This window comes from Anabrus simplex, chromosome 2 (genome assembly GCF_040414725.1).
Source record: "Anabrus simplex isolate iqAnaSimp1 chromosome 2, ASM4041472v1, whole genome shotgun sequence".
Lineage (NCBI taxonomy): Eukaryota > Metazoa > Arthropoda > Insecta > Orthoptera > Tettigoniidae > Anabrus > Anabrus simplex.
The window spans coordinates 930649289-930661307 of record NC_090266.1 but is presented as its reverse complement, the minus strand read 5'-3'; the positions used below and the strand labels follow the sequence as shown (position 1 = coordinate 930661307).

General features: G+C 37.5%; 1 protein-coding gene across 2 annotated transcripts in view; it reads right to left on the bottom strand.

The window, feature by feature from the left end:
* The window catches only part of LOC136863739 (uncharacterized), a 357445-nt gene that overhangs the window by 182484 nt on the left and 162942 nt on the right, over positions 1–12019 (bottom strand). The gene's annotated exons all lie outside the window — the stretch shown is intronic.

Here is a 12019-nt window from a genome sequence, read left to right as displayed (position 1 = left end):
TATTATACATCGCTAGCCGCGACAACCGGTTGTACGGCGCCTGTGTGTAACGTCACTGGATCTCAGGAAATAGTTGAGAGAATGACGTTCTGTTAGCCTCTACAAAAAAGTTTCTCAAATCTGCAGAATGGCATCAAAACATGCGAGCTTTTGAATTCTTAGAAAGGCCAACGCTTATCAGTGGCAGAGTTATAACGCGTCTACTGTGCCCGACGCTTGGTAAAATTAAGTCTTATAGACAGTAGGAACATTTTCGTGATGGATAGTCGTTTTGTAAAGATACGCGGAACAGTTATTGCCGGCAAATTAACTACGGGTTCTCGTCGGTATTATGCCAATTTTAAGTTAATGGTTATTAAACATTCGGAAATATAGAATAATTGTGCATAGGCCTAACTAAAGCCAATATTTGACGTTAGCGTGAAGACAAATATAGCTTCAAAAATGCGTACTGTACAAAAAGAGACAAGGACGCTTTAAAGAATTCGAAGATGAAATTGTGAGGTAAGTGCACAAAAAAAAAAAAAAAAAATCAAGGGCAGAATGGTCATAATGTGGCGCATTAAAATCTTTCCTTGACCTTCAACGTTCGCGATTACGCCTATACATCGCTAGCCGCTGAAGTTGCCGAACCCGGCAAGCGAGTCGTGCGCGTAGTGCTGGTTATATCTGACGCTGAGTAAAAGTAACTGTTTTATAGGCAGCAAGAATATTTTCCTGAATGACCGTCGTATTGTAGGGACGCATGGAATAGGTATTTCCGGCAAATTTTCAACGGGTTATCTTCGGTATTACGATGCCAATTTTAAGTTAATGGTCATTAAACCCACATAAGTAGAGAATAAATGTGCAGCCGCCAAAAAGTACGGCATAACGAAAGCCAGGGTTCGGCGTCTAAAATGCGTACCGGTACTGTAAAACAAAGGCATTCATATGATTTTACAAAGCACTTTTTGAGCCTGATTTACATTTTTGAAGGAAAAAGTGGGATTCGTCTTGGATTCGGAGAAATACGGTACTATAATTTTTTTCAGAATGAAATTAAACTCACACTTTCACGAAAAAAAAAGTAAGCCGTAGTTTGGATACCATCAGCGGAAATGCCTCTTCATACCGATTTTAACATGCGTGGGGGTTTTTCCGACTTTTATACAAAAATCGGGTATAACGACAATCCGCTATAGCGAGTCAATTCTTTGCTGTTTTGAATTATCACTATAGCGGACTTCTACTGTATTAAAATCAGAAGTGCTAAATATAGAGCCGTTAGTACAGAACACACAGATAGCAAGACAGATGGTTCAGACATGTAAAAAGAATGGGAAAGGAACAGGTAGAAGGTAATTTGAAAGAGAAGTTAAGGGAAAGACCAGTTGGAAGACCAAGAAGGTGGATGGATCAGATTTGGAAGGGCAGAGAAGCTGGATTGGATGTGGTGGAAGTATTGGAGCAGGAAAAGTGGAAAGGAGTGGAGGAGGCTTGTTAACCACACCCAGGTGATTTGAGTGGGACATTTATCATTTCTGCTCACTGGAGTCCTAAAGAAATAAAAATTTCTGTTAATTACCAGACACCCTGAAGACAAAATATATGCCATAAGCCTATACAAGTCCGTGAGTTTTCTGTAGAAACTTACAAGTTAAAGTGGCTGAAAATGACCTGCAGCGAGAACTATACGAGACCAATTAGGTTACTCCATTTCCAAGATTTGCGTCAAGTTTCAGATACCACATTCAACAGCAAAATTTAGTGACTTTCAAACCTAGGGAGTTCTGAACCCATCTTGACCAGCTAAGGTAAAACAAGTAAGGGTTAGGGACCGCTAATGCCTTCGAAGTATGGCAAAGTCAAATCTGAAAGCCTTGTGAAATTATGGCCACACACTTAGATTGGAATCAGAGTTAAACCAGCATTTGTCTAGGTTTCTGCAGTTTGATTCCATTGGCAAGCCATGGAAAGGATCTCTAAAATGAATTCTCTCTGCCAACTACTCATGCAGAACAGATTGCCTGCAGACTAACAATAGAGCTTCATGCGTACTGAAAATCTTTCTACACACTGTGGTGGTCCAATGGAAATGAATGCCAGCTGATGCTTGTTTAAAGGGGCACAACATCTAGATTGTTGGTATGTTTCATGCATAGGTCTGGGTACACTGGTTTTAATTTCTTAAACCATCAATACTCGAGTCGATCAGGCAATATTGGACAGTTATGCTACCACCCAGTGGTAACAATTTTGAAATGGCTGTTCCTTTTTAAGATGAAAAAGGAACTGTTCATAAAGCGAAGGCTGTAACAAAATGGTTTATCAAAATAGGAGAGTGAAATCGAATGGCCAGCCCAAAACCCTTATCTAAATTGAACATCTCTGGGAAGAGTTCCATCGCTTATTGACAGCCACACCAAACTGCCTCAAAACAGTTACAGAACTTAGTTATATTGCAGGAGTAATGGAAGAAAATACGAGCAGACATTTACTTCACACAATGAACATAAAGTATTTCTAAACACAAAATAAACATTTAAATAACTATTGAAAGAACACAATACAGTAAGTTAGCGTAGTCAAATTTTGTATTTCTTGTTTTGACGGAATATTAACCCGACACTAAAAGAATAGGTTCCTTCATAACAAACTTGCAAGAAACTCAACTCGTACATAACTAGCCAAGGTGGTGTGCTTTTCAGAAATTTGAACTATTTTGGCCCCCGAGTGATTTACAGCCATTTTCAAGCATTGATGTTTGCACAGCTCACTTGAGGGAATGTGTCGATAAGAGGGCTGGCTATTATCTGAGCGAGTTACAGGCTAGCGCACTGGGGAGTGGTTCATCTAGGCCAAGCGATTCCAACTGAGGTGCTTCCTCGGCCCCGGCAGCAGTTTGAGGTGGTGGGAGAACGAGGGGAAGTGACAGAGGCAGAACCATAGGTCGTCAAGTCAGCGCACAGCTTATGAAAACATTATTTATGACAGTTCTGTGAAACACAAACACACAATTTATTCTGTACATAGTTTGTGTTTGCCTTAATGTACATTTAGCGTTTAAGTCTATTGCTGACATAGTTTTGCAGCAACTAATTTACCAATAATGGGTACAATCTATTTGGCAGTAGAAATTCTAAATACAACCTCTAAGTCCGCATCAGACAGAAGTACTAGTTCTCCATTTATTAAAATCAGAATTGAAAACTTTTTTTTTTGCAATTTTCAGAGCAACAATAGCCCATAACGTGCTCAAACTGTGCCTTCTAAAGTATTGGGTTCAAATATCTCTGGGACAGGGAGATAAAATAATTAAATTATCTTTGTGGGTTCTTTTTTGCAATAGGTCTTATGGTGATGATGGGATAGGAAAAGGCTATGAATGGGAAGGAAGCAGCTATGGGCTTAAGGAACAGCCCCAGCATTTTCTTGGTTTGAAAATGGGAAACCACGGAAAACAATTTTCAGCGCTGCCGACAGAGGGGTTCGAACCCACTATCTCCTGTATGCAAGCTCACAGCTGAGCGCCCCTAACTGCGCCGCCAACTCCACCGGTGTTTTTTCTTAGCAGTACATCTAAGTCCAATTCTAAACAGTTCTTAATAATACAATACCAAAAACAAAAACAAATCTAAATTGCACGTAAAACAATTCCTAGTGACTAAGTTATTACGTATCTCTGAAGAACTTGGCAATTCCGATTTTAACTTAGGAATTTGTTCGGTTCTTGCTGCGCCAACAATTTCATCATAGGTGGAAACATGTTTATTGTGGTAGTGTCTAACGGTTGAAGACTTTACACTTAAAATGACATGACAAATTTAACACTAAGCTTTCCCTTCGGTATTGAGAACAAAATATGAATCCACCCATGAAGGATGAAACTACATTTTTAATGAAGGTGAAACCAACTGCTCTGTCTGTTCTATAGAATAGATTCCACTGAGTATGACACAGAGAGAGAATGAGAATGAATGTACTGTCTCTTACGTACACATGCACCGACCACTGCATGGGGTAGGTGGGGAAGGAGGGGAAAGGTGCTGCTGAGTGCAGCGCTGGTGCGCCCCGGCACTAAGTGCTCGATTTGGAAAGGCCTGATCTAGGCAGACTGAACACACCAGAATGTGGCACACAAGACTACAGGACACAGGAAGAGAACTCTATGTATGCTACTGCAGGTAATTCCATACAATTATTTATTTTTTTTGCTAGGGGCTTTACGTCGCACCGACACGGATAGGTCTTATGGCGACGCAATTATTTATTTATTTATTTTTTATTTATTTGTGTCTTTATTAAGTGGCGAAGTTAGGGCTGTTGGACCTCTATTACACTTAAACACATACAATTTTTTTATTTTTATAGTATTAATCTAAAATATCATTGTAATCAATTACTGTTATGGAGATATGCAAGTCAGATAAGGAATTACAATAATACAATTAAGGTTACTACTGATGAAAAATTATAGGATAAATAGAGTGGATAATAACAAAAAAGAAAATATATTAACTTATAAGCTAAAGAACATATCTACAACTAGCTTAAAGGAAAACTTATTCAAATATAAGGCTAAAATGACTTAACGTATGTTACGATCTGAATGTATTAAAATCGATGTTACCATGTAGTCTACTTCTACGAACAGTCTATAGCCTTAAATGAGAGTAGTAAGAACGTAAATGGGATAGCCTAAGAATTTAAATCTAGTATGTCATTTTCGCTTTTATTCACACGTCATTCACTCTTACATTTACTAGAGTCAACTGTATGTACTCTGGAGGAATTTACAGTAGGCTGTTTTAAATGTCCTAGACGAGCAAGACTTAATATCTTCTGGGATCGTATTCCATAACCTCGTAGCAGAGACCAGAAATGAATGGCTGTAGGTATTCGTTCGATGCGGTGTTATTTCAAGTAGTGATCCGGAACTAGTGTTAATTTCGTGGAACGAAGAAAGAAGCCTAAAATTGGACGATAGGTAGGTGGGGCTGTTTGAAGAAAGCAACTAATAGAAGAGGGTCATTTGGTGCATTTTTCTACGGTCATTTAAACGTAGCCATCCCAACTTTTTGTAGTATGGTGTTATCTGAGCATCATGTTGTAGCTGGAAGGCATATCAAATGCAAGAGTTCTGTACACGTAGCTTTGTTGCTTGTTCACAGGTTAGGTCAGTCAAACTGTCAGAGTAGTCAAAGATTGATAATAAATGTGTTTGTATGAGTTAATTTAAGGTCCAGTGGGAGAACATTTTTATGATGCTTCAAAGGATAAATAGATGAATGTACTTTTCAGCACACATTGGTTATATGCTCATTCCAGGTCAGAGTCTCATTTAAGGTGACCCCAAGGTTTGTAACAATCTTGGAGTATGGCACTTCGATATCAATGGTAATTGGAGGAAGATTGTGCTTACTATTTAGAGCACATAGTAATTTTTTGTGTCCAATTATTATGCTTGGGGTCTTCCGTGGGTTGATGAGTAAGGCGTTGTTCCTGGCATACGTTGTGAGTCGTAGGTCTATATTCATATGCTGGATCACTTCGCATATACTATCTACACTATTATGGTAATATACCTGTAGGTCATCAGCATACAGATGGTATTTACAGTGGACAAGTGGGGATGAAATATCATTGATACGCAGGCTGAATAATAAAGGTCCAAGCACAGATCCTTGAGGCACACCAGATAATCTGATAGCCCATTTGGACGTAACATCATTTAATGAGGCACACTGACGATTCATGAGGTAGGATATAAAGAAATTGAGCGATTCTGGTCAACGCCAAGGGAGCGTAATTTTGAAAGGAGTAGTTGTATGTTGACTGTATCAAATGCACACACTTTATATAACTGACCTTTGGCCAGGTGCACATGAGGCAAATTAACTAGGTTTCTAAAAGACTGCACTACTTAGCTACACTCCAGTAAGGGACAACCATGTTGCTAAATATTCTGTAGCTACTATCTAAGAAGTCAGACAGGCCAACACCACTTAAGAGTTGTAGAGTAGAGGGCTTTCACAATTCATTACGCAAGTTACCTATGCCGCAGCAGGTGGTTAGACTGGCCACATTGCTGACTCACGTCTAAGAGTTATAAACTTATCAGCCACCAAACACAAAGCAAGTATTTTACTTTTTTCTTGACATAGTATATGATGAATTACTCAAATATATTCCAATGTGATATTTTTCAAATTTTGATGTATTACACCTCTATTTCACTGTCCTTCCTCACTCGTCTTCACGTTTCTCTCCAGGTTATGAATACCTATGATTTACTCAGTCACGTTTGGGTTTCAGGGAATGTTACCACAGACTTTATATTTCTATAATTCCTCAAGGGTTGGAATTGAAATGAATGGACTAACTGTAAGACAGGACAGAAGACCTGAGAACAATCCTCATTTTGAGACTGAAGGAATACATGAGGGTGATGGTGAGTGAAGTGTAAATTTAAAATAATGGCAAAGAAAACTCTGAAAATAGTGAAATCTTTCATTTTTTTATCTGTAGAGATTGAGAAACATTGTGGGTGAATGATCCTGTGGCAAATATTGTAAAAACAAAGGGAAGAAATATTATCAAAACTTTCCCTGCCCTAAGGCAGCTACCTGTCTGACAATGTTTTTCACTAATAATGTCCTCTGATATTGATAATGTTGAGAACACCAATATCTACATTCAGAAAAAGGAAACCAAGTCGAGAGATTTTAGGTTGATCGATATTGTGATGTTTGGAACATCACAGCATGTGATAAATTATTGAACTGTAATTAATTGACAAGATGTATATATTTAATCACCGATAGGTCATTTTTAAATTAATATATATACAGGGTTTTAATCGTCCATTTCACATCATTTCATTTCTTTGTATCGCGGCTATAACGTATTCTGAACAAACCACATATTGGGTACAGTATTTCAACATCATTCATATTAACAGCTTGCAGTAAATTTTCCAATAGCTGTTGTGAGGTGACCAGAGTCAGCAGGCTAATTTCAGCCCATTTCCAGGAAAAGTACGTCATCAAGGTTACGAGAGACCTTACCCTCTCCACCTCATGAAGAGACAGTTGATACATTATGAACACCCACTTTTCGAACTTCGCTACCTGACGCTTTATTTCAGCGGGAAAGTTCAGCCTATGTGAATGAACGTAATGAAGCAACGTGATGGATTCACAGCAATACATAGAAGGGATGAGACCTCGAATCTTACTGGACCATGTGATATGGGTGATGGAAGGAGATTTTTGAACCTATATACATCGAAGAGAAGAGCTGGAGAGGACAGTCTTATTCTCACTCTTAGACACTGAGACACTCTTTGAAGACACTACAATTCTATGTCTGCAAATCTGAGAAGATTTTAACTTAGTTCACATCACATCTGAGTAGTACCATAGGATACTACTCAAAAGTTACTCTCATTGGGACTCATCTCAATGACGAGAGGTATAGTTTATGGGAGACCGGTTTTGACTAGTACGGGGAAGGAGAGCTTTTATCATGAATTTAGCTACGCTACTGTTCCGTAATATGGAAGAATACAAGTGTATTCTCTCCATGAACATAACCTATGGTGGTTTTGCATTTAAAATTAGGACTCATTACGACTTTATGTAAGGAGTACAGTAGGAAGTGTTGAAGGCAGGAAAAGCAGAAGTAGGACTGGAATCCAACAACAGATGATGCAGCCGGTACAAGAGATCCACCCATCAAGAGCTTCAAGATAACAGCGTCTACATATGGTAAGCTAAAGGCATAAGTTATTGCAAGTCTTCACACAACACTTCATTTTCTTAGAGTTAATTTCATTGAATTTCTCTTTTGTTTCCATAAGTTCAGATTTCGTTAATACGCCGTTACGTCACATTTTTCATCCTAATAAATAGCAGTTTTAATTTGTATTTTATGAAATAATTATTAATGATCCTTAAATTCCAAGTTAGTGTACTTAATGGTTAGTGTCTCGTCACCCTACTCCTGGGAGTTGGGAGTCTCACGACTTATAATAATTATAATTATAATTATAATAATTATTATACAAGGCTTAAAAATAGCCTACTGAAACCACATGTAACAATACCAACATACTATATAACTCCAAATCAGTCAACATAAATACAACCATTCAGGAGTCTACCGCCTCAAATGTAATGACTGCAGAGCCAGCTATGTAGGACTTACCGGGAGAAGTTTTTCAATACGATACAACGAACACGTAAATGCTGTGAAGCATAGACACTTTTCAGCAATGGGACAACACATTAACGATCAAGAACATGAATTTACAAGTATCAATAATGACTTGCAAATTCTCAACATCAACCCAAAAAGCCCCTTGCTCAGTATACTAGAAGAATTTTACATAAACCTAGACCAATACACAAACCCAAACTTCAACTTAAATGAAAATACTGACAAAAATAATGTTCTTTTCAATACAGTCATTCCCCTCCTAAAAGATTATTTAAAAAGAATCAACAATCAACAACCTACACATACAAATGAACCGCTCAAAGATCTCCCCTCCTCCAACCCCGCTTCCGTCACAAACGCTCCACCCATCCCTCCAAACCTTCCCTCCGCTGCCACTAACTACAGTCCCAGGATAACACACAACAGATCTCGACAGGCAGCCACGCAAAGCATACAGTCTGAACATTCAACGTAAGTAACACAACATATAACTTACCATCTGCACCTTTATTATACACCAACTTACACACCTACTATTTCTGCTTGCAGATAATCTAAAACACACAGAAGCCTTCATGCCATTACCATAAAGTGCAAATTTAAATTCCATGAAGACGCACGCCACCTCGAACGAGCTTCATTTTGCAACAGTCACCATTCAACCAGCAACGACACATTAACAATTTCCTAATGACATCCATAGACTAAGATACTTCACCAAAAGCAGCAGTTTACAAATTGCAACAAATTCAACAAGAATCTAAATCTAACAACACACATATGTTATGCACTCCACCAGTTGAAAGTGAAAAAACAAACAGTAAAAAGAGGAATTGGTCCCATTCCATTAGATTATACTTTAAACATTTTCAGTTGGCTGCTATGTCAGATTGTAATATTACATATGTATTACAGATGGTAACAACCCACAGTACTACTGTTTAGAAATGTAAATCCCATTTTATACATGGTAAAACAAACATATGAGGTATCACATATCAATACTTTAGAAATGAAGGATCCATTTTAATAAGGTATCACATACTAGTACTTTTAGTAATGAAGGATATATTTTTAATTAACCCTTTAAGCTTTTCCTATGTTTACTCCAATGGACTTTTTTAAAAAGTGGAATACCCCAAATATTAATACAAGTGAAATTACGTCTTATTGACATCACAATAACCAATGAGCTGTTATATACCTCTACAACAAAATACTTTTAAGACTCTATAATGGACTCATCACTAATGTGTATGAGTGAAAAATCTTATTCCACATTTTGTAATACAAGTGTAGTATGATCCAAAAGACTAACAAGTACTTTTTAAACATATGATGTATATTTTTTACCATTTTAGTAGATATTTGTTAATGTTTTAATCATATGAATCGATCATATTGAATGTAATATTATCAATACCAGATGTGAATAAGTGTAGAACCCATTACATGTACAAAAAGGTTAGACACAGTGAGCCAATATACCTCATACAATAGCATGTTCAAAAACTACGATGTACCCACTAGTACTTGAACGACATAACTTTCAACACTTGATTTAATTGAAATAGTCACCAAATGTAACCTTTCATATGTTATGTTTTTATAAATTTCTTTTTTTGTGTGTCAACTGAAGATGATCCCCAAGGGATTGAAACCGGTATTGACCAATTTACTAATTTAGAGTAAACTAATGTATTGATAAGGTGGAGACTTTAGACTTTCTTTATATCTATTACTGGCATGCGACTCATTCTGTTACAGTGTTCATAACTGAAATGAATGTACTACCATTATTACCTGCTAGGTCATTACAGATTAGGCCATTCTGTAGCAGTGTAGAACAGTTCAAAGCAAACCAAGCCAATTTTTTTTCCTGGTCATCTACTTGAAGCAAATTTTAAAAGCCGGTAAACTGAAGTCTCATTTCAGAACTTGCTTGTTGACATTTCCTTTGTATACGGTATAATATTGCAGTGATGGGAAACTGGTAGCTTACCGTAAATACCCACGAATGGCATGCAATATTGTGATAAAAATTTTATTGTAAGTCTAATGTAAATAAATTACCAGTGTTCATACAAAATAGTATTTTCACAGCAATCTGCGATTTCATTGATTGTATTTGAAATTTCGGAGCAACTTTATCCCTTCGATAGAAGTATGCGTAATGTATGCAGATTGATTTTAGAACAAAGAATTTGGTTGATAATTACATGGGTAAATATGGTATCTCTCTGGTTATCACACAAATTTATGTTTTGCACATTCCTAGCCCATTACAATCTGAACTATGTGCCACCTCATTTCCATAGTCTTTCAGTAAAATGCAACTATACCCCTCCACTTTAATGATTGAGAATGTTGCTGGGATTACATCCCAAGTACTCTTACAATACCCACAGACTCCGAGGTCCCAGAATTTTGTCCCGCAGGAGTTTTTACGAGCCAGTGAATTAGCAAAATTAGGCTGACTTGTGCAAACTCCTTAAAATACCACTGGAGTGAACCAAGATCAAACTTGCCATGTGGGGCTCAGAAGGCCAGCTCTACTGCCTGAGCTACTCACCCTGGCATTATCAGTTTAAGTGGAATCTTAGCATACCAGTAAAAACACTGACAGGTATTTAGCATTCAACTACAGTAAAACCTTGTTAGGAAGTTTGTGAAGGGGACAAGGAAAAAGAATGTGTTAAGCGAGAAAACTTCCTATTGAATACATGAATAAAAACTAACAGGGATATGGAAATGCCAAGATAAGATTTTTCCCTGACAATGGGATTTTAAGTTATATCTACGGGTACAGTGACAACTATGAGAAGGGAGTATTAAAAGGTGTGAAAAACCTGAGAAATATGAAAACTAATTCCGCTGGGGCTTATAAAATAGTGCAATGAAGTGTTAAAAGCACCAAACAAATATGAAAACATTTGAACAGGTCCCATAATAAGATGTTGCTGATCACTTTTTCTAAAACCGTGTTGATTATTAAACATTTTTCTGATCACACACTTAGACAATGAATTGGAGATTACACGGCCATATGAGACTGCAACAGAATGACTTTGGCCACCATTTTGCACCCAGTGAAACTTCTGGGGTACTGTAGTTTTTGGACCAACCAAGACAGATTCAAGTGACTACTAAAAACTGGAAGGTGCTAGTATAGACATTCACGCCAATTTTGCACGCTTGATGTGGATGCCAGTGTATTTGCTGATAGACTAATTTTGTCTTCATTAGTAAGGAATTCCACAACTTTTCCTGTATCCATAATTAGGCTATCACAAGACAAATATGCACCATGCCGGTCAATTTCACATGATCCAGAAGTAGGCTATCGCGCTACAAATATTCACTACCCGGTACAAATGAACACTAAAATACATTTCTAACTTGTAAATGGAATGTGAAATACGAAATGGTATTTTTATCCCTTTATCCCTGGAATGTGAAATACAGGCACTAACATGCTTGTTATTCTGCAGTTTCACTGCTAACCAGCAAGCAAAACTAAAGCATTTGAGGCTAATGGCTTGCTCCCTGAAAGTGCAATTTATCCTGTAAAGTTCAAGAATTCAAGGCCTTTTCCTGTTCTCACACAACTGCGGCAAGGGCTCTTACCAACGTTGAAAATCATGTTCCTTCCACAAGAGATGACAAATACAATATCAGGGCTAGGAAAAATGTCATCGTACTAAGCGGTAATAGCAAAAATTTGTGAAGTGATAAGAATTTTTATATAGATTTAATACAAAGAGAGTCGGGACTTAGAATTTACGATGTGCTAAGCGGGAAAATTTGTTGAATGCAC